This window comes from Phaseolus vulgaris, chromosome 8, assembly GCF_000499845.2.
Source record: "Phaseolus vulgaris cultivar G19833 chromosome 8, P. vulgaris v2.0, whole genome shotgun sequence".
Taxonomy (NCBI): Eukaryota; Viridiplantae; Streptophyta; class Magnoliopsida; order Fabales; family Fabaceae; genus Phaseolus; species Phaseolus vulgaris.
The window spans coordinates 17,501,797-17,525,130 of record NC_023752.2 but is presented as its reverse complement, the minus strand read 5'-3'; the positions used below and the strand labels follow the sequence as shown (position 1 = coordinate 17,525,130).

At 30.4% G+C, this 23,334-nt stretch overlaps 1 long non-coding RNA gene across 1 annotated transcript; it reads left to right on the top strand.

Annotated features, from left to right (window-relative positions):
• The first annotated feature begins 5,414 nt into the window (after nt 1–5,414).
• Nucleotides 5,415–5,913, top strand: LOC137826799 (uncharacterized). The gene is made up of 2 exons (XR_011083589.1): nt 5,415–5,529; nt 5,687–5,913. It is a non-coding gene; the product is annotated as an uncharacterized lncRNA (long non-coding RNA).
• Nucleotides 5,914–23,334: the final 17,421 nt, after the last annotated feature.

Sequence of the window (23,334 nt, the reverse complement as noted above, 5' to 3'; positions counted from 1 at the left end):
TCAACAAGTAAATGTTATTCACTCTTTTACCAGTAAACAGTGCCTTACTAGATGAATTACTTGAGATTGTGCAGCCACTTGACTCAAAATTCACTTTGTATCCTTTGTCACAAAGCTGACTTATGCTGAGAAGACTATGCTTAAGTCCTTCTACATACAGCACATTCTCAATGGTTGTTGAATTTCCTGTTTCAACAGTTCCTCTGCCCAAAATTCTCCCTCGGTTATTGTCACCATAGGTCACATATCCTTCTGCTTTGAGCTTTAAGCTGGTGAACTTTGTAAGATCTCCAGTCATATGCTTGGAACAGCCACTGTCCAAGTACCACTGGTTCTTCTTGCTTCCAATCTGCAAAACAGAATAAAAAATATACAAATGGTACCCTTTTCAGTATAGGGTCCAGCACAGATTAACACCTTCTCTTTGGTAGCCACTTAGCTAAGTTCTTAGGCACAAGATGTCTTATAGCAATGCAAGACCTAGATGTATGACCAGATTTCATGCAGTAAAAACAGGTTACATGAGATGCCTTTTTGCCACTGTTAAAAGCTGAAAAAACTGATTTTGCTGGAACAAAAAAACTTGAAAGTTTTTTGACATTGGTTGTATTTCCAGGGATATAACCAAGTCCATTCTTATTGAAAACAGCATTCTGTGATCCAAGGAGAGACTCAAGGTTTTCTCTTCCCTTGGTGAAATTGGAAAGGGTTTTCAGCAAATATTCCACTTGTTTTTCCAATCTTTTGCAGTTTTCACAGTTTTTAATAGAGGCATGCAAGCAAGTCAGTTCAAGGCTTACCAAATCTGTTTTGGCCTTATGCAATTCTTCCTCAAGTGTTTTTACTTTAGGTGCAAGCACATTATTTACCTTTTGCAGCTTATTGCATATTACAGCTAGCCTATTGGCTTCCTCATGTGTTTCCTTGAAGGCAGCAAGCAAATCATCATAGTTATCAGAATCAGCAGAAAAATTACTTACTGATTCAGAGCTTGACTCCTCATCCTTCATCATGAAGCACAAATTATTCTCCTCATCTTCTGTTGAAGAGCTGCTAGTTGAGGATACTTCATTTTCCTCCCATGAGATGTAGGCTCTTCTTCCTTTGTTCCTTTCAAATTTCTTGCTGGCAGATTTGTCCCTTGTTTGATTGTCTGGACAATCTGTTTTGATATGCCCTATTTTGCCACATCCAAAGCAAGTATATTTAGAGGAATTTAAATCATTGGGTTTAGGATACCTTCTTTTCTGCTGGTTCCTATTTTTGCTTTTCTTCCTCAGAAATTTGCTGAATCTTTTTGTAAGAAGATTGATTGTATCATCATCTTCAGCATCTTCCTTTTCTTCCTTGATCTCATCCAATTCAGTTGCTTTCAGTGCCAAACCTTTGGGTTTTCTCTCTGTTGTTTCCTGTTCTTTAAGTCTTTTAAGCTCTAACTCATGCTCCATCAGCTTTCCAAACAGTGCAGTAGTTCCCAATTTTGACAGATCACGGCTTTCAGAGATAGATGTCACCTTTGGTTGCCAGCTTCTGTCGAGGCACTTCAATATCTTTATGTTGAGCTCCTCTCTATCAAATTCTTTTCCCAAGCCAGTGAGGTGATTCACAATGTGGGTGAATCTTTTTTGCACATCAGCAATGTTCTCTCCTGGTTGCATTCTGAACAGCTCATACTCTTGGATGAGTGCATGTTTCCTTGACCTTTTTACATCCTCAGTCCCTTCATGAGTCACTTCTAAGACTTCCCACATCTCCTTTGCTGACTTACATTGAGATATTCTGAAGAACTCGTCCATTGTCAATGCAGAAGTTATGATATTCTTGGCCACAAGATCATGTTGAGCCTTTCTCCTTTCAGTCTCATTCCACTCTGATCTTGGCTTTTCAACTTGTTCATCTTTGACAATCTGCATTGGCACATAAGGTCCATTGACCACAGCTTCCCAAATTAATGCATCAATGGATTCCATAAAAATTCTCATTCTAACTTTCCAAAATGCATAATTCAATCCATTAAACATAGGTGGTCTATTTACAGCAGAACCCTCAGCAAAAAGCACATTAAACTCAGACATTTTTACAAACAAACTTGATTAAACTACAAGTCCCAGCTCTTGATACAAATTGTTGGGTTTAATAGTGTCAAAGTTCAAGAGGGAGGGTGAATTGACCTTTTAAAACTTCTTCGCAGAAACAGTGTTTAACCCAGTTTTACAGAAAATAAATCGATTTATGTTAAAATGAACAGATTTATTTCAGCACTGTTTTTGTTTGAAAAGCTTTTAATTCAGCAAGGTTAATCACAAGATTATGCAGTGAGAATTTCCAGCAGCACACACACAAATATCAGATTTGAAAAACAGTGAAACACAAATACAGCAAGCTTCAATTTCAAGCAAGTGATTAAGGTTCAATTGATAGCATGCTAGTTAATTGAGTGACCTTTGCAAACAAGCTGTTCCTGTGACTTTTAACAGACTATGAGTGTTCTTCTTGATGTCAAGAAATTTTCCAGAAATTAAGAACAATGAATCACAACACAGCAAGCTTCAACTTTAAGCAATTTGTTTAAGGTTCAATTAATAGCATTTACAGTTTCTTGAACAGCCTATCATAGTCAATCTGTTCCAGTGGCTTTTAGCAGATTTTATATGTTCTTATCAGATTCAAACACCTTTTTCAGAAATCAAGAACAGTATGCACAGTGCCCAGAAAGAACAGATTTATTTTCAATTGAACAGATTTATTTCTTTGTTGTTTTATCAATTATGCAGAAACGAAATTGCAGAGAGAGAGAGAGAATGAACACAAGCAATTATACTGGTTCACTCAACCTGAGCTACATCCAGTCTTCACCAACAACAGGTGGAATTCACTAACACACAGTACAATCAAGTACACTTCCCACTGTTCTTGAAACCTACAAGAACTTAGGTACTCTTGCTGAAAAAAACCTATTTCAGCACTCACACACACACATCCACTCTCCAAGAACACCTATCAAGAAGAGGATTCAACCAAACTATTACAAGTAATAAGAAGTGAAACGACTACACCTGATTGAGGTAACAAAGATCAGCCTTAAACCAGTAGGCAAGATTGCTAGAACAGTAGCTGCACCTCACACCAAGCTTTTGGAGCCAAACCAAGAACAAGCACTTTGTGATTTCCGAAATCTTTGAAGAACAAATGCTAATCCTTGAAAACACTTAACTCTCTGCTGTCAAAACTTGTTTTTTGCAAATGTATAAACTGTTTGAATCGATCCTTATCTCAGAAAACAAGTTTGCATTTTATAGAGAACCAGCTTATAACAGATATTTGAAAAACAGTTAAAGCTGTTATAAAATGAACAGATTGAAAATAAAATGAACAGATTTATTTTCAAAAAGCAGTTAGAGAATCTGTTAAGTGAGGAGACTTAGTCAACCATTCTGGTGCAGAGATAAAACTGAAAACGTTTAAGCTTGTCATGGCACCAAAGAGAAAAAGAATCTATTCATTTACAGATGAACAGATTTATTTTTCAAAACGAAAACAGAGAAAGTTTAACTATTTAAAACTCAGTCGTTTTGAAAAGAAGAAGACTTAGTCAAAATACATGATGCACAAAATCTAATTTTTACAAGACTTTAGCCAAAGCATCAGTGAAGAAAATGAATTTGTTTATTTAGAAAAGAACAGATTTATTTTTATGCAGTAAAACGTGTTTTTTTGTAAAACATGTGAAAAACAGTTTTAGAAAACTTATGCTTGTTCTTATCACATGGCCAGTGGTTATGAGGTGAGTTACTCAGCAAAAAGCTACTCTTAGACAACCTCTAAGCACTAACTAAGACATACTTAAAGCAAAGCAAAAATACATGGAAAGTACATAAATGTCATCATCAAACACTACATACAAGTCTTCATCAAACACAATCTTGAAGGGGCAGCAACCATCTTCAACAGTATGAAATGAGAAATTAAGAGAGAAGATAAAAGGGAGAAAGAAGAAAGAAAAAAATGGTGCGTGACAGGGGTGGGGTCTGTTGTGCGTGCTTTTAACGCTGTCACAAATATCAATGTAAAGAATTATTGAATCGTAATAATATAGTACAATATGTATTTTTTAAAATATAATCTTATTTATTCCATTAACATAATTATTTCCTGTTATTAATATTGTTTCTCAAAATGACTTATAGTTTAAAATTTTGTTATGATTAATTTTATTTCATTGGACAATTTAGAAAGATTAATTAATACAATGATAAGATGGAATTATAAGATAAAGATAGAAATAAGTTTAAGACAATATAAAAAATCTATTTTATTTTTATATTTAAATAGTTTTAAAATAACTATTAATATAAAATAAATTTTAAAAAATAAAAGATAACCTAATTAAGAAAATGAATTAATATTTAATTAGTATATTAAATTAAAAGCAAATAATATGAAATTCTTAATGAAAGAATAGATTGTGAATCAGGTGACAAAAATGGAATTTAATTACTATATTTATAATTTAAAAAATTAAAATATATGATATATTTTTCTATCTTATTTTCTTTTATGTCCTTATATCTTATATTTTTTTATCTTATTCTTTTTATAAAATGTTTTCATGTTAGGCATTATTATGCAACTTGAGGTTGACACTTCAAGTAACAACAATAAGTATTATTTAAAAAAAAGGGGAAGGGGAGATTAGACCAAAACTCATGTTAACAAAAATGATTCATAGGTAGACTAAACCTATTCATAAAGAATTCTAAGAACAAACTAGATGTAAGCCTATTATACCAATGAAATTATTCTCTATGAATAATCCTAAATTGACCAACTTATTAGCACACACATTCCCTTCACGAGAAATATGAGTAACCTGACTTGATTTTCCTACAAAAATTAAGATAAGTATTCCATTGATTACAAAGCATCCACGAAAAATTGTTAAATGCAATTTAAAAAAAAATTCACATTATTTTATTATTGATTTAAATCGAAATAATTGATAAAAAAAATAATAATATTTTTACACATAAATATTCTTTGTTAATTTTTAATTAACTATGTTCGCCAAAATTAAAAACATCTTTTGAAGCATCATAATAATTATTAATTACAATATTAATTAAATTAATGAGAAAGAAAGGAACAATTGATCACTCTTCACTACTTTCCATAAAATACTCAATTAACACCCACCTTTAAACTGAAAATATGAACCTTGTTTATTAATAAAAGGAAAAAAAAATTAAAATTAAATTTTAAAATTTCAATGTATTAAACAATTAATTTATTAAATAACTTTTGTGATTTTCTCCAAAGGTTAATTTTTTAATTTATTTTCAATAACGCGTAATAATGAGTAGTAAATGATAATCCTCAATGGCCTTTATATATAATGAGTAGAACTCTAAACATTCATCTCACCATAAACAAAAGATAAAACTGAAAAATTTCATTCTCTTGAAATGGTTTCTCGCTTCTGTCATCCTTTTCTCTTCAGTGTTTTGTTTGTTGCTTTGGTTCTTACATCAGGTAATTGGAAAAACCAAATTACTTTCATTCTCTAATTTACTATTTAGCATATAATCCGAGGAAAAGTGATATTCTTATTATTTCTTGTTTTTTATGGTCAAATTTGGTATAATTTTGTGGTGAAAATTCATAAAATTTTATGGTGATCTGAACACAGGAGGAGAAGGAGCAGTAGCAGAACCAGTAACAGGAATGATCGATGAAGACCTTCGGTGCTTCGGTCTTTGCACTGGAAATTGCAAGGAAGATTGTGCATCAAAGGGGTTTAAGAGTGGTTTCTGTGTCCAACAAGGATCTCTCAATCAATGTTGTTGTCTATGATTAATTTATATTATTCCTGTGACTATTTTATAAATCTTTAAATAAAGTGAGAGCTTCAATTAAGTTTTTTTAATATATATTTATTTATTTTTATATTCTTTTATTTAATTTTGAAATATCATTTGAGAAATTTAAATTTAAGATAAGAAAAATTAAAATCTTAATTTAAATAGATAAATAAATAAAAAATCAAACTATAAAAAACAAAATAAAATTTAAGAAACAACGGAATCGGAATTGATGATTATTTGAAAGATCATAAAAGAGAAGAAAATAAATTAAATGATTATATATATTAAAAAGTAATATGTTCGCGTCAAAAAAAAAAAATCTCCTTATACGGTTAAAAGTATATTGCATTTAGTTTTTTCATTAATTGCGAATAAAGAAAATATTTAGCATTGATTTCTTATCTCCAATTATATAAAAAAAAGTGAATAGGAATGAAAAATATTAAATAATTTACTTTTTGATATATTTAATATATCTATATATATATATATACATTTTAATTTATATGAAAGAAACATATTAAAATTTTAAATTAATATAAATTATTATAAATATGATCTTTTGAAAAAAACTTTAAAACAAGAAAGGGTTGAGACATAAATTTTTAATAAAAATGATAAGATAATGTAATAATTAGTTTACATGATTTAAACGAGTATTTAAAACTAGATCTATAGTATCAAAAGGATCACGTGCTTTAACTCATAATTACTTTTTATTTTTTTAAGACATAATCTTATTTATTCCACTAACATAATTGTTTCTTCTTATTAAATATTGTTTTTCAAAATGACTTAATAGTTTAAAAACAAGACTACCTGATTAATTTTATTTCATTGGACAACTTAAAAAGACTAATACAATGATATCAGAAAAAGATAGAAATAAGTTTAAGACAGTTTGAAAAAACTATTTTTTTTCTATTATTAATTATATTTAAATAGTTTAAAATAATTAATAATATAAATAAATTTTAAAACATAAAATTTAATATAATTAAAAAAATTATTCAATATTAGTTTATTAAATTAAAAGCAAATAATATGAAATTCTTAATCAGTAGAGGTGAAAAAAATGGATGCATATTTAAAATTACTCTATATATAGTTTAAAAAAATTAAAATATATGATATATTTTTTTATCTTATTTTATTTTATGTCCTTATATCTTATATTTTTATCGAATTATTTTATAAAAAACTTTGATTTTAGGTATCATTATGCAACTTCATATCTGAGCTAGGTTGACACTTCAAGTAACAACAATCATTTGTCATCACATAAAAAAGTATTATTTAAGAAAAAGAAAAAGAAAGAAAATACAAAACAAATATAGGGGGACAAGACCAAAAGTCATATGTTAACAAAAACGATACATAAATAAACTATACATATTCATAAAGAATTCTAAGAACAGACTAGATGGAAGCCTATTATACCAAAGAAATGATTCTTTATGAATAAATCCTAAATTAGTCAACTTATCAGCACACATATTCCCTTCACGAAAAATATGAGTAACCCAAAATCTGATTTTCCATAGTAATTAAGACAATAATTCCATCAATTATAAAGCATACACGGAACATTAGTCTTAGCAGTAAATGTAGCACAAACCAAGGCAAAATCACATTCAAGTCATACATTAGTAAGCCCCATCTTTTTAGCTTCCTCCATAGCATATATAACTCCATAAAACTCAGCAACCATAACAGTCTGAACTTCAACAAACACAGAGAAAGTACTAATAAACTCCCCTATACTCCTACGGAAAATACATTCACAAGTAGCAAGACCAAGATATCCCTTAGCAGCCCCCATCAGTGTTAATTTTAGCCCAGTCTGGTGAAGAGAACTCCCATCTAACAGGAAGAGGACGAAGAACTTTATGAGTACGATTATTAATACGAAAAAACCTAATTTCATTTTTAATATTTTATTTATATCTTTATCTTATTTTGATTTGTTAGATCTTATTTTATTTATTTTCCATTTGTAATTATTGTTTCTGCCATTATTTTCTTCTATTTCTCCATTTTTTTGTTTTTATTTTTATTTTTATTTTTTTAATTTCTAGTTTTTAACTTCACCTATAGTTTTGTTTTCCTTTAAATTTTAAAGATTTTGAAATTCTTCAAAGGAAATTTGTAAAAGTGATATAGGAAAAGTTTTGGCTAGGAAAAACTTAATACTTAAGAGTGTCCAATTGTGATGGAGATCAAATAGGAGTGGCTTTTATTAATGAAGGAAGAGGTCATTCACCCAAACATTTGAAGTTCTTCCTTCTAGTCTTCTCAAAATTTAAAGAAGACATAAAATAAAGAGAGGACCAAGCCTAAAGCCAAAGAAGTCTACAAGCTTCCAAGAATGGGCTTCAATTAATATCTCTCTTTATAGTTTCTTTTGTATAAAAAGTAGAATGTTTTAAATATATAGTTTTTAGGAAGGTGCTTAGAGGGAAACCTTAGATACCTCTTTTGTAAAGCATCTTTAGGCATTAGTTTAGAATTTTCTAGAAGGTGACTCTTCATGTCTCACTTTAGGCGCTAGAAGTGGGTAGCATGCAAGGGACTTTTGGTTAGCTTGCTTTGTAAGTTTCATGACTGGTTCTCCCCCTATAAAAGGAGGGCTTAGGTCCTTCAAATAATAGAATTGATTTTTAAAGTAATGAAACTCTCCCAAATTGGTGATTGAGTGAGTGAGAATTGTCTTTTCCTCTTCCTAGTCTCATCTTGAGTGCCTTAGTTCCTCAAGTGGCGGCAATTCACACTTATCTAGGAGCAATCACACTTCAAGTGGCGTGTTCATCAACCAAGAACTTCAACCACATAAGTCTTCTCTCTTTTCCATCTATTTCTTCCATCTCCATGTCCTTATGAACTCTTAAAACATGTCTTAGGTCCTTTCTTGCATTTCTATTTGTTGCTTTAGCTTTATTTCTTGTTTTGATGGTTCATCTTCTTCTTTACTGAATTTAATCGGTTCATCTTCTTTCTTCTTGCTTTGTTCGGTGCAATTCATTTTTTAGGTATTTTAAACGGTTCATTTGAGTTCTTATGCCTTTTAATCGGTTCAATTGACAAGAAATGGACTTCCATATGAGTTTTGGTGTGGTGGCTTAAGTTTTGGTGAGTTCTTGAATCAAAGAACATTGATCCAATTCTAGAAAAGTGCATATTCCCTTTCCAACTCAAGTTGATTCCATAAAATGTCAAAGAATCATCTATATCTTGCTATTGGAATCATATCAAATTGTAACCCACCTCTCTTTCCTGAGAGTTTACTTGGTAAACTTTCAAATCTTTTTCTTATTTTTTTAAATTTTATGTTTATGTATCTGCATAATTTTTGTTTTATTTTTACTACATATCTAGTTTTTCCATTCTTATAGTTTTTCATTTTTCACTCTAAACACATTACAAAAAAAGATATTTTCAAAATAGACGGTCTTCTGATAGAACGTCTAACCATTTTCCATTACAAATCTCTTTTGTGTTAAATTCTAAAATGGAAACAAAATTAGTTGAACAAATTTACAGTTTTGAGATGCATTGTGCCTCATATTTGCAGCAACAACCTTCATAGTTTTATAAGCAGTCTCTGCAACAATGTGAGCTCTACTTTCAACAACCTCAACATTATAATCCATATTTTCAACAATCTTATTAGCAACTTCTACAACAATGCGAGTCATACTTTCAACTTCTTCAACATTATAATCCATATTATCAATAGTCTTATGACCAACCACAATAATAACCATATTATCAGCAATTCTATTATTATGAAAGTCAAAAACTTTTTCAACCATTTTTGCAAACTGATAACATTACTCATAATCTTGAGGAACCATATTTAGATGAGCTGGTGAGACATTTAATGGTAAATACAATGAAATCTCAACAAAATATAGATGTTAGTCTATTAGAATTAGGAGAGAAAGTTGGTCAATTGGCTAGACAAGCTAAAGATATTGCTAAGCAAAGTTTGAATTCACATCATGATCATAATTTAGACATAGAAAATATTTCTGAATTTCATACAGGTTATACTTGTGATCCTGATATGTGTGTTGAGATTAATTTTGCCATGCCTCTAGTTTCCATTTCATTTGCAAGTATAGAACCTTATCGAGACACTCCTGATGTGCATATGACTTCTCAAGACAAGGAGGATTTTGATGATACATGTGTAGGAGAAGGCACTGATCCAAATTGAATGTCTAACCTTGAAGCGTCTACCAATACAATAACGTCTACCACTTCCTTAGACGTTATTAAACAACCAATACATAATCATACTCTACCTTGCTTAATGGTTTTAAGGATGATAATTTACTTGAATTTTCAAAAGGATTTGAATTATCCCATTTTACTGACACTTTTACTTTTGATTCATATACTGGTTCATTCGTTTTTCAAGCATGTGCTGAGATTAACAAATGCATATCGTCTAACAATATAATTTGCGCTGAAAACACTAATAGTATTACACCAACATTGTTTAACGATTCATAGTGCATATACAAAGCCACGAAATTGTTCTTAACACTAACCCAGTCGATTTGCAGTTTGTTAAGATCTTTAGACCATTACCATCTACTGTCCAACCACCACCGATGGAGTCGAAACCAATTCTTAATTAGGAGGCACTAGATGCTATGAAACATCCTGTTAAGGATCATTGTGCATATCATATAGACACTGAGGATGAAAAAGTGTTTTATTTCTTGGAGATTTTAATTGTTCTAATCCAACTGTTTGTACTAATGTTGAAATAGATGAGTTTATATCATCTAATGATTGTTATAACAAATGTAGTGCATGTTCTTATACAGTAGTAAATATCATTGTGGCAGAATGCTCAGGCTCAACTAAAGTAGCTACATACACATCTAGTTTAGAAAATTTGAAAGATATTGAAATTTCTTTAGGCACTAGACGCCCTCTTGCGCAACAACCACCACCTCCTAACATACCTTTCACAACTTCACCTATTCCAACTAGATTATCTACCATAGCTAGACAATCTAGTCAATCCTTTAACCACCATCGCACTCAACGTCAACCATCTTTACCACCACCTGAGCATTACCTTAATTGCTCCAACTCCATCAACGCCAACCCGCTAGCTCACCGTTTAGGACACATTTCAACATCACCACCCCTAGAATGTCCCATATTAGAAAATTCCATTAAATTGTCTACATTATATAAGCTTCTTTCTTCCATCTATTCATCACACACCATCACTCTTTCATGGAACCATATCTACCCCTATATTCGCCCCCTTAACCCTTGCTTGTTATACCTTAGTGCACAAAGGTTCTTAAGAGCAAATGTTCTTCATGTTTCACTGTCTACACCGAGGTTCTGTATGCCTTGGAAAGATTTTCCAGTAGACATCGTCTTTATGCTACACTATACAAAGTCCCTTCACTCATATTGTAGAGGAGATGGTTGAAAAAATTCATTGTAGTTCTTCCATTCACTCAAGTTTAACGAGGGAGTACTTCATCTCTCACTTTTATCATACACATTTATTTTTTGAATTTACATTGAGGACAATGTATGATTTGAGTGTGGGGGATGAGAATTATTGTTTATGATTTTTTTTTTCTTTTTTTTTTTGTTATTATTTGATTTGTTTGAGTTTCATTTCGCTTCCATTTAAATAAAATAAAATAAATCATCATTCTATTATCGTTTAATGGCTGGTATGATCATAATTCTTGCAAATTTTGGTTTCTTGATACTTGTTGTTTTGGATTTTCTTAAAAACTGAATGATAAGTTGGTTATGAGAAATTTTGGGTTGAATCTTGAGATAGAATGTCCCTAGTGAGATTTTGGGTAAACACTATGTCCTTTAACGCTGTAACCGCTCAAATTCCCATATGTTGGAAAATCATTAATGGTGCAAAATAAAAATGCATGCAAATTAAAATTGACCTTCTCATGCATCAAATACGTCAACTCCTTGATCCCATAAAAACTTCAAGTCTTCGATCAATTTTCAAGTTGTCTTGGTCCTGATATCATCATAGACAACATCATACATTTTCTCTTCATACACAACGAATACGACAAATTATAAATAATGACTAAAACAGGTTACGAAATATGTTTGCTAATTAAATTATCATAAGGATTCATACCATCTTTTGCAAGACCAAGTCTAAGATTTCTTTGATCACTCCCAAACTTAGGAAACAAATAATCAATTTTCTTCCACTGCGGTGAATTGGCAGCATGTCGTAACAATCCATATTCTTTTTCCATTTTCATGCCACCTGAGGTTTTTTACATCATTAACATTGGCAAAAAAACATTTAAATCGCAAAATGATTGAAAGAAACCTTAATTTTTTTGTAGGAAGACCCTTTTTCATATAATCTTCCTCACTTTCATCATCCTTCACTTTGTATCGTGATACCCCGCATATTGGACACTTGTGTAATGATTCAAATTCTTTTCTATACAATATGCAATCATTGGGACATGCTTTTATTCTCTCGTACTCCATACCCATCGAACACAATATCTTCTTTGCCACATAATGAAGATTGGGTAATGTATACAATAGTTGTAAACAATTGTGGTTGAAAAAAATACATGAATGTTTAAATGATAAATGAGTGAAAAAAATAAATGTTTATAGAAAAAAGCCCTACATGGGCCTTCCAAGTCACACTTCTCACATCAACCACATGTTTAAATGTGAGAAGCATGACTCTCCTAGATCCACTATTAGTGGTGCCTAATTAGGGGCTTAGTTAGGATTAGTTTGAATTTGAATTTCCCTCCCTTTTCAAATTCACACGGCACCTTAGGCTATAAATAGAGTGTTTAACTTCATGTAATGGAGATTAGAATTTGAGTAAAGAAACTTTGTTGGAGTGAATATCTGAGTAGCTATTTTTCCTTAGTCTCATCTTGGCAAATAATGCTTCAAGTGGCGACTCCCTTCATCACTCATCTTGGAGCTATCCTCCCCCAAGTTGGATGAATCCTCCACCCTTCCACCACCATGGTTGTCTACTACCGCATAAGTCTTCCATTCCTCTTATTTCTTTTCAGTCTCTTCATATTTCGAAAATCCTCTCTTATTTTGAATGTGTAATTTCCGTTTCCATTTCTTCATTGTGTGTCTCTTTTCCTTTTGCTATTTGAAGATAACCTTCAAACTTACTTAACCACTTGGTTAAGTTCGTGTCTAGTGGCGATCCTTACTTAGTCTTCGCCATATTTTGTGATCAAAATCCTAACTTAAGAGAAACCAATATCATGAAACTTATGGTGTTTAACAAAGGTTTTGAAACCTATGACATTTGAAAGAAGTTTTCAAACCTATGATATTTTCCGGAGGTTCTGAAACCTATGCTATTTTGTGGAGGTCCTAAAACCCATGGTATTTTACAGAGGTTTTGAAACCCATGATATTTTATGGAGTTCTGTAACCTGTGATATTTTACTGAGATTTTGAAACCAATGGTATTTTACGGAGGTCTTAAAACCCATGGTATTTTATGTGGGTTTAAAAAAACTCCGAGGAACATGTTCCGAAGAGATGGTTTAGCGGAGGAAACTACAAACTTGAGTAAATGACTTAATGGAGGTTTTAACCCTTAGTAATGTAAAAATAAAACCCCATTAAAACCAATTTTTCTTGCAGTGACCTATGTTGTATAAAAAATCTTTTTGTTTCACTAATGGTCTAAGTCATATAGATTAAAATATTAGGTGGTGAGAGACTTTGGGGGGGGGGGGGGGGGGGGGGGGTCTTCCACCTCAAGACATATATAAATGCACGTCTGGGTTTGGATTGGATTAAAAGTTAATTTATCATGAGATTTATTTAATATGGGTCTTTCATAATGCGTTAGTTGATATTCCACTTATTGAATATTCTTGATGTATTGATCCATAAGTGATTTGTATGGTTGCTATGTGTTGGTATTTGAATGAAATTGAATTATTGCGATTTGTTGATTAAAATATCTCATTCTATATATAGTTTTTCACGTTGAAAATTTATTTCAATAGTTTATCTTTTATCACTCTTCCACCTCATGACATATATAAATGCACGTCTGGGTTTGGATTAGATTAAATGTTAATTTATCATATGACATATTTAATATGGGTCTTTCATAATGCGTTAGTTGATATTCCACTTATTCAATATCCTTAATGTATTGATCCATAAGTAATTTGTATGGTTGTTGTATGTTGGTATTTGAATGAAATTGAATTATTGCAATTTGTTGATTAAAATGTCTCAATCTATATACGATTTTTCACGTTGCAAATTTATTTCAATAATTTATCTTTATGTATTGTTTTTTAGTGTGAATTGCGATGTATATAAATATATATATATATATAAACAATTATAAAAACAACGTTTGGAAAATAATAGACTTTATTTATTTATTATGTATCTCCTTGTATAAATACTTTTTATATATATATATATAACATTTGTTTTGTGTGTATAGATTATAATGTAAATAATGATATGCTTTGAACAAGCACCTGATAAGTTTATAGTATATAGATATTTTTTAAGGTGCTAGATAAATAATTGTTTGTATATTATAAAAAAATATTGTTAAATGCAATTTTAAAAAAAGAAATTCACATTATTTCGTTATTGATTTAAATCCAAATAATTGATAAAAAATTATAATATTTTTACACAATAATAATTGTTAATTTTTAATTAAATATGTTCGCCAAATTTAAAAACATCTTTTGAAGGGAGAAATTATAATAATTATTAATTGCAATATTAATGAAATTAATAAGAAAGAAAGGAACAATTGATCACTCTTCACTACTTTCCATAAAACACTCAAATAACACCCACCTTTAAACTCAAAATATGAACCTTGTTTATTAATAAAAAGAAAAGAATTTAAAAATTAAATTTTCAACTTTGAATGTATTAAACAATTCATTTAATAAATAAATTTCGTGATTTTCTTTTTATCAAAGATTTATTTTTTAATTTATTTCCAATAACGCATATTGAGTAGTAAAAGATAATCCTCAATATCCTTTATATAATGAGTAGAACCCTAAACATTCATCTCACCATAAACAAAAGATCAAACTGAAAAATATCATTATCTTGAAATGGTTTATCGCTTCTGTCATCCTTTTTTCTTCAGTGTTTTCTTTGTTGTTTTGGTTCTTATTCTTACATCAGGTAATTTGAAAAAACAAATTACTTTCATTCTCTAATTTACTATTTAGTATATAATCCGAGGAAAAGTGATATTTTCTTATTATTTCTTGTTTTTTATGGTGAACTTTGGTATAATTTTTTGGTGAAAATTCATAAAAAATTTATGGTGATATGAACGTAGGAGGAGGAGCAGTAGCAGAACTAGTAACAGGAATGATTGATGATGACCTTCGATGCTTCGGTCTTTGCACTGGAAATTGCAAGGAAGATTGTGCATCAAAGGGGTTTAAGAGTGGTTTCTGTGTTCAACAATGATCTCTCTATCAATGTTGTTGTCTATGATTAATTTATTCTATACCTATGGCTATTTTTTAAAACTTTAAATAAAGTGAGAGTTTCAATTAAGTTTTTTCAATATATATTTATTTATTAGTATATTGTTTTATTTAAATCTGAAATATTATTTGAGAGATTTAAATTTAAGATAAGAAAAATTAAAATCTTCATTTAAACAGATAAATAATAAAAAAAATTGCCAAATTATAAAAAACAAAATGGAATTTAAGAAACAACGGAATCGGAATCGGAATTGATGATTATTTGAAAGAAAATAAATTAAATGATTATATATATTAAAGAGTAATATGTTCGCATCAAAAATAAAGAAATATCTACTTATATGGTTAAAAGTATATTGCTTTTAATTTTTTTATTAATTGCGGATAAAGACAATATATTGCATTGATTTCTTTTCTCCAATTTTATAAAAAAAAAAGTGAATAGGAATGCAAAATATTAAATAATTTACTTTTTAATACATTTAATATATATATATATACATTTTAATTTATATGAAAGAAACATATTAAAATTTTAAATTAATATAAATTATTATAAATATGATCTTATGAAAGAAGCTTTAAAACAAGAAAGGGTTGAGACATCAATTTTTAATTAAAAATGATAAGATGATGTAATATTTAGTTTACGTGATTTAAACGAGTATTTAAAACTAGATCTATAGTATCAAAAGGTCACGTGCTTTAATTCGTAATTACTTTTTATTTTTTAAGACATAATCTTATTTATTCCACTAACATAAATGTTTCTTCTTATTAAATATTGTTTCAAAAAGAACTTAATAGTGTAAAAACAAGACTACCTATTTTTGTTATGATTAATTTTATTTCATTGGACAATTAAAAAGACTAATACAATGATATAAGAAAAAGATAGAAATAAGTTTAGGACAATGTGAAAAAACTTTTTTTTCCCTATTATTAATTATATTTAAATAGTTTAAAATAATTAATAATATAAATATATTTTTAAACATGAAATTAAACAAATTAATTAATATTAGTTTATTAAATTAAAAGCAAATAATATGAAATTCTTAATGAAAGAATAGATTGTGAATCACGGTGACAAAAATGGATGCATATTTAAGAATTACTCTATTTATAGTTTAAAAAAAAATTAAAATATATGATATATTTTTTATTTTATTTTATTTTATGTCCTTATATCTTATATTTTTATAGAATTTTTTTTATAAAAAATTTTGATTTTAGGTATTGTTATGCAACTTCATATCTGAGCTAGGTTGACACTTCAAGTAACAACAATCATCAGTCATCACATGAAAAAAATATTATTTAAAATAAAATAAAAATCAAAGAAAATACAAAAAAAATATAGGGGGACAAGACCAAAAGTCATATGTTAACAAAAACGATACATAGATAGACTATACATATTCATAAAAAATTCTAAGAACAGACTAGATGGAAACCTATTATACCAATGAAATGATTCTTTATGAATAAATCCTAAATTAGTTAACTTATCAGCACACACATTTCCTTCACGAAAAATATGAGTAACCATAAACCTGATTTTTCCACAGATTATAACAATTATTCCATCAATTATAAAGCATACACGTAACATTAGTCTTAGCAGTAAATGTAGCACAAAGCACGATAAAATCACATTCAAGCCATACATTAGTAAGCCCCATCTTTTTAGCTCCCTCCATAGCATGTATAACTCCATAAAACTCAGCAACCATAGGAGTCTGAACTTCAACAAAAATAGAGAAAGTACTAATAAACTCCCCTATACTCCCACGGAAAATACATTCACAAGTAGCAAGACTAGGATATCTCTTAGCAACCCCATCAGTGTTAATTTTAACTCAGTCTGGTGAAGAGAACTCCCATCTAACAAAAAGAGGACGAAAAACTTTATCAGTACGAGTATTAATACCAAAATACCTAATTTGATTTGTAATATTTTATTTTATTTTATTTATATCTTATATCTTTATCTTATTTTGATTTGTTAGATCTTATTTTATTTATTTTCTATTTGTAATTATTGTTTCTACCGTTATTTTCTTCTATTTCTCCTTTTTTGTTTTTGTTTTTATTTTTATTTTTTTAATTTCTAGTTTTTAACTTCACCTATAGTTTTGTTTTCCTTTTAATTTTAAAGTTTCCGAAATTCTTCAAAGGAAATTTGTAAAAGTGATACAGGAAAAGTTTTGGCTAGGAAAAACTTAATAATTAAGAGTGCCCAATTGTAACCCACCTCTCTTGCCTGAGAGTTTACTTGGTAAAATTTCAACTCTTTTTCTTATATTTGTAAATTTTATATTTATGTATCTGCATAATTTTTGTTTTATTTTTTCTACATATATAGTTTTTCCATTCTTATAGTTTTTCAATTTTCACTCTAAACACATTATAAAAAAAGATATTTTCAAAATAGACGGTCTTCTGATAGAACGTTTAACCATTTAGCATTACAAATCTCTTTTGTGTTAAATTCTAAATTGGAAAGAAAATTAGTTGAACAAATTTAGAATTTTGAGACTCATTGTGACTCATATTTCAGCAACAACCTTCATAGTTTTATAAGCAGTCTCTGCAACAGTGAGCTTTACTTTCAACAACCTCAACATTATAATCATATTTTCAACTATATTATTAGCAACTTCTACAACAATGTGAGTCATACTTTCAACTTCTTCAACATTATAATCCATATTATTAGTAGTCTTGTCAACCTCAACAATAACTATATTATCAACAATTTTATTATTATGAAAGTCAAACACTTTTTCAACCATTTTTGCAAACTGATAACATTCCTCATAATTTTGAAGAACCATATTTAGATGAGCTGGTGAGACATTTAATGGTAAATACAATGAAATCTCAACAAAATATAGATGTTAGTTTATTAGAATTAGGAGAGAAAGTTGGTCAATTGGCTAGACAAGCTGAAGATATTGCTAAGCAAAGTTTGAATTCACATCATGATCATAATTTAGACATAGAAAATCTTTCTGAATTTCATACAGGTTATACTTGTGATCCTGATATGTGTGTTGAGATTAATTCGGCCATGCCTCTAGTTTCCATTTCATTTGCAAGTATAGAACCTTATCGAGACACTCCTGATGTGCATATGACTTCTCAAGACAAGGAGGATTTTGATGATACATGTGCAGGAGAAGGCACTGATCCAAATTGAATGTCTAACCTTGAAGCCTCTACCATTCCAATAGCGTCTACCAATACAATAACGTCTACCACTTCCTTAGACGTTATTAAACAACGAATACATAATCATACTCTACTTTGCATTGACAAACTTAATGGTTTTAAGGATGATAATTTACTTGAATTTTCAAGATGATTTGAATTATCCCATTTTACTAACACTTTTACATCTGATTCATATACTGGTTCATTCATTTTTCAAGCATGTGTTGAGATTAACAAATGCATATCGTCTAACAATATAATTTGCACTGAAAACACTAATATTATTACACCAACATTGTTTAATGATTCAGAGTGCATATACAGAGCCACAAAATTGTTCTTAACACTAACCCAGACGATTTGCAGTTTGTTATGATCTTTAGACCATTACCATCTACTGTCCAACCACCACCGATGGAGCCGAAACCACTTCTTAATTAGGAGGCACTAGATGCTATGCAACATCCTGTTAAAGATCATTGTGCATATCATATTCACACTGAGGATGAAAACGGTGTTTTATTTCTCGGAGATTTTAATTGTTCTAATCCAACTGTTTGTACTAATGTTGAAATAGACGAGTTTATATCATCTAATGATTGTTATAACAGTTGTAGTGCATGTTCTTATACAGTAGTACAGATCATTGTGGCAGAATGCTCAGGCTCAACTAAAGTAGCTACATACACATCTAGTTTAGAAAATTTGCAAGATATTGAAGTTTCTTTGGGTACTAGACGCCCTCTTGCGCAACAACCACCACCTCCTAACATACCTTTCACTACTTCACCTATTCCAACTAGACTATCTACCATAGCTAGACAATCTAGTCAATCCTTTAACCACCATCGCACCCAACGTGAACAATCTTTACCACCACCTGAGCATTACCTTAATTGTTCCAACTCCATCAACGCCAACCCGCTAGCTCACTCTTTAGGACACATTTCAACATCACCACCCCTAGACTGTCCCATATTAGAAAAATCCATTAGATTGTCTACATTATATAAGCTTTTCTCTTCCATCTATTCATCACACACCATCATTCTTTCATGGAACCATATCTACCCCTACATTCGCTCCCTTAGCCCTTGCCAGATATACCTTAGTGCATAAAGGTTCTTAAGAGCAAATGTTCTTCATGTTTCACTGTCTACACCGAGGTTCTTATGCCTTGGAAAGATTTTCCAACAGACATCGTCTTTATGCTACACTATACAAAGTCCCTTCACTCATATTGTAGAGGAGATGGTTGAGAAGATTCGTCGTAGTTCTTCCATTCCCTCAAGTTTAACGAGGGAGTACTTCATCTGTCACTTTTATCATACACATTTATTTGTTGATTTTACATTGATGACAATATATGATTTGAGTGTGGGGGATGAGAATTATAGTTTATGATTTGTTTTTTTTTTTTTTTTTTTTTGTTAATCTTTGATTTGTTTGAATTTCATTTTGCTTCTATTTAAATAAAATAAAATAAATGATCTTTCTATTATCGTTTAATGGCTGGCGTGATCATAATGCTTGCAAATTTCGATTTCTTGATATTTGTTGTTTAGATTTTCTTAAAAATTGAAAGATAAGTTGGTTATGAGAAATTTTGGGTTGAATCTTGAGATAGAATGTCCCTAGTGAGATTTTGGGCAAACACTATGTCCTTTAACACGGTAACCGCTCAAATTCCCATATGTCGGAAAATCATTGATGGTGCAAAATAAAAATGCACGCAAATTGAAATTGACCTTCTCATATGCATCAAATATGTCAACTCCTTGATCCCACAAAAACTTCAAGTCTTCGATCAATGGACTTAAGTAATCACCTATGTCATTTTCAGGTTGTCTTGGTACTGATATCATCATAGACAACATCATATATTTTCTCTTCATACATAACGAATACAACAAATTATAAATAATAACTAAAACAGGTTACAAACTATGTTTGCTAATTAAATTATCATAAGGATTCATACGATCTATTGCAAGACCAAGTCTAAGATTTCTTTGATCAGTCCCAAACTTAGGAAACAAATAATCAATTTTCTTCCACTGCGGTGAATTGGCAGCATGTCGTAACAATCCATATTTTTTTCCATTTTCATGCCACCTGAGGTTTTTTGCATCATTAACATTGGCAAAAAAACGTTTAAATCGCAAAATGATTAAAAGATACCATAATTTTTTTGTTGGAGGATCCTTTTTCATATAATCTTCCTCACTTTCATCATCCTTCACTTTTTATCGTGATACCCCGCATATTGGACACTTGTGTAATGATTCAAATTCTTTTTTATACAATATGCCATCATTGGGACATGCATGTATTCTCTCGTACTCCATACCCATTGAACACAATATCTTCTTTGCCACATTATGCAGGGTGCGTAATGTATTATCTTTTGGAAGCATTTAATGCAACAACTCAAGCAACTCAGTGAAACTTTTATTGTTCCATCAATTTCTTACTTTAATATTAATTAATTTTAATATTGTTGTGTGAAACTTAAACAATCGGGATAAAGAGGTGTTTTAGAGTCATCTTTCAATGAATCACACATGTGTGCCTGTTGGAAACTATCTTGTCCAATATAACGAATCATGTTCTCCATGCGATCTTCAGAATGTATATTAGAATATTGACAGTCAGATAGAGGTGTTACGTTTACAAATTCCCAATGCCATATCCATTCTATATAGTTCTTCAAGAATCCATCACAAAGAACATGTTCTCTTATCAATCTAGTTTTTAATCGTTTCCCATTCAAACAATTAACACATGGAAAAAAGTATCTTACATTTACAATTTGTACATTTAGTTGAGCAAATTGTTGAACTTCTTCGACACCATTTTCATACACATCAATGATACGACTCTGATTTATCCAACTCTGATCCATGATTATGCAATATCAACTAATTTTTAGTTGATGTAAACACAATACAAATTGTCGAGTCTCGATCACCCTCAGACCCAATATCAAAATGTTAAACATATGAAAATTAAAACAAAAAATATATTCCAAACATAATACATAATAAAAACACATTACAAATTGTCGAGGGACGATCACGCCCGGACCTAATACCAAGACGTTCAACATAGTACAATATATTTCAAAATACAACATAAAACTAATCATCTATATAAATATTTGTGAACTAAATTAATAATTAAATTTAAAATTAAAATGTGTAAAAATAAAAAAACTAACTTGGATTGTTTGAGGAGTTGTGGCGGTGGTAGTGAAAGCAATGTGGCGACAACAGTGAAACTAATTATCTATATAAATAATTAAAACTAAATTTATAATTAAAATTAAATATTTTAAAGTATGCGTCGGATGTGGCCGACACATACTAGGACTATATACAAAAAATTTTGTGTCCCCGCTTTTCCAGCACCCCCAAATTTCAAAACCTAATTTTTTCCCAATTCTTCAGCTCTGCCTCCGTGTTCTTCAGTTGTGCCTCCGCATTCTTCAGCTCTGCCTCCGCGTTCTTCAGCTCTGCCTCCACGACCGTCACTGCTCCAGGAGAGTCCTCCACCTCCTCCGCGTGCCTCCGCGTCAGTGCCTCCTCCGTGTGCCTTCGCATCACCGTCACCGCCTCCTCCGTGTGCCTCCGCGTTCCGTCACCGCCTCCTCCGCGTCAGTGCCTGCGTAGCCTCCTCCGCGTCACTCCATTTAAAGGTTCAGATTTTACCGATTTTTTATTTGGATTATTGAGCTGTGGTTGTTGGTATATGTTGCTGGTTTGGATTATTGAGTGTTGGTTGCTGGTTTGGATTATTGAGTGTTGGTTGCTGGTATATATGTTGTTGTTTAGATTATTGAGTGTGAGTCAATCTCATGCATGAAAACAAATTAATTGACTAGAATTAATTCTTTCTTTTTTTACTAGTCTTAGTAAAATTGATATTACATCCTAAACTTGTTAAACGAGAATTAATTATATCTACTTTGATAAACATATTTACACAAGCTTTCCGATTCACTTCAATTTTGCTCTTTTTTTTTAATTTCTTTGTTGTAGTTGTAGATTTAGACCCTTGTCAATATTAAATTGGTCTTCTAGTAGAGACAACTAAAGTAAGGCTAACTTCCATGTAATGGTTTAAATAATTTAAATTTTTATTTATTTAAAATTTTTAATAATTATGAAGTTTTTAATTTTTGTAGTGTTAAAAAAAATATTGATGATGCAAAGAATAAAGTTTATTTAGTGACGTGGGTATTTAAATGAAATAGGAGATGCAGAAAGTAAAAAATAAAGACAACAGATTGGACTAGAAAACTTGAAATAGTTGTGGGTTGTGTAAATTAAATAAGGGCTGCAGAGAGTAAAAAATTTGGGCAGCAGCATATTGGACCAGAAAATTAAAAATACTGATGTGGGGTGTGTAAATTAAATAAGGGCTGCAGAGATTAAAAGAATTAGCCAGCATATTGGGCCAGAAAATTAGAAAAAGTGATGTGGGGTGTGTAAATTAAATAAGGCTGCAAAGCGTAAAACAATTGGCCAGCATATTGGTCCAGAAAATTAGAAAAAGTGATGTGGGGTGTGTAAATTAAATAAGGATTGCAGAGAGTAAAAAAATGGCCAGGATATTGAACCAGAAAATTAGAAAAAGTGATGTGGGGTGTGTAAATTAAATAAGGGCTGCAGAGAGTAAAACAATTGGGCAGCATACTGGGCCAGAAAATTAGAAAAAGTGAT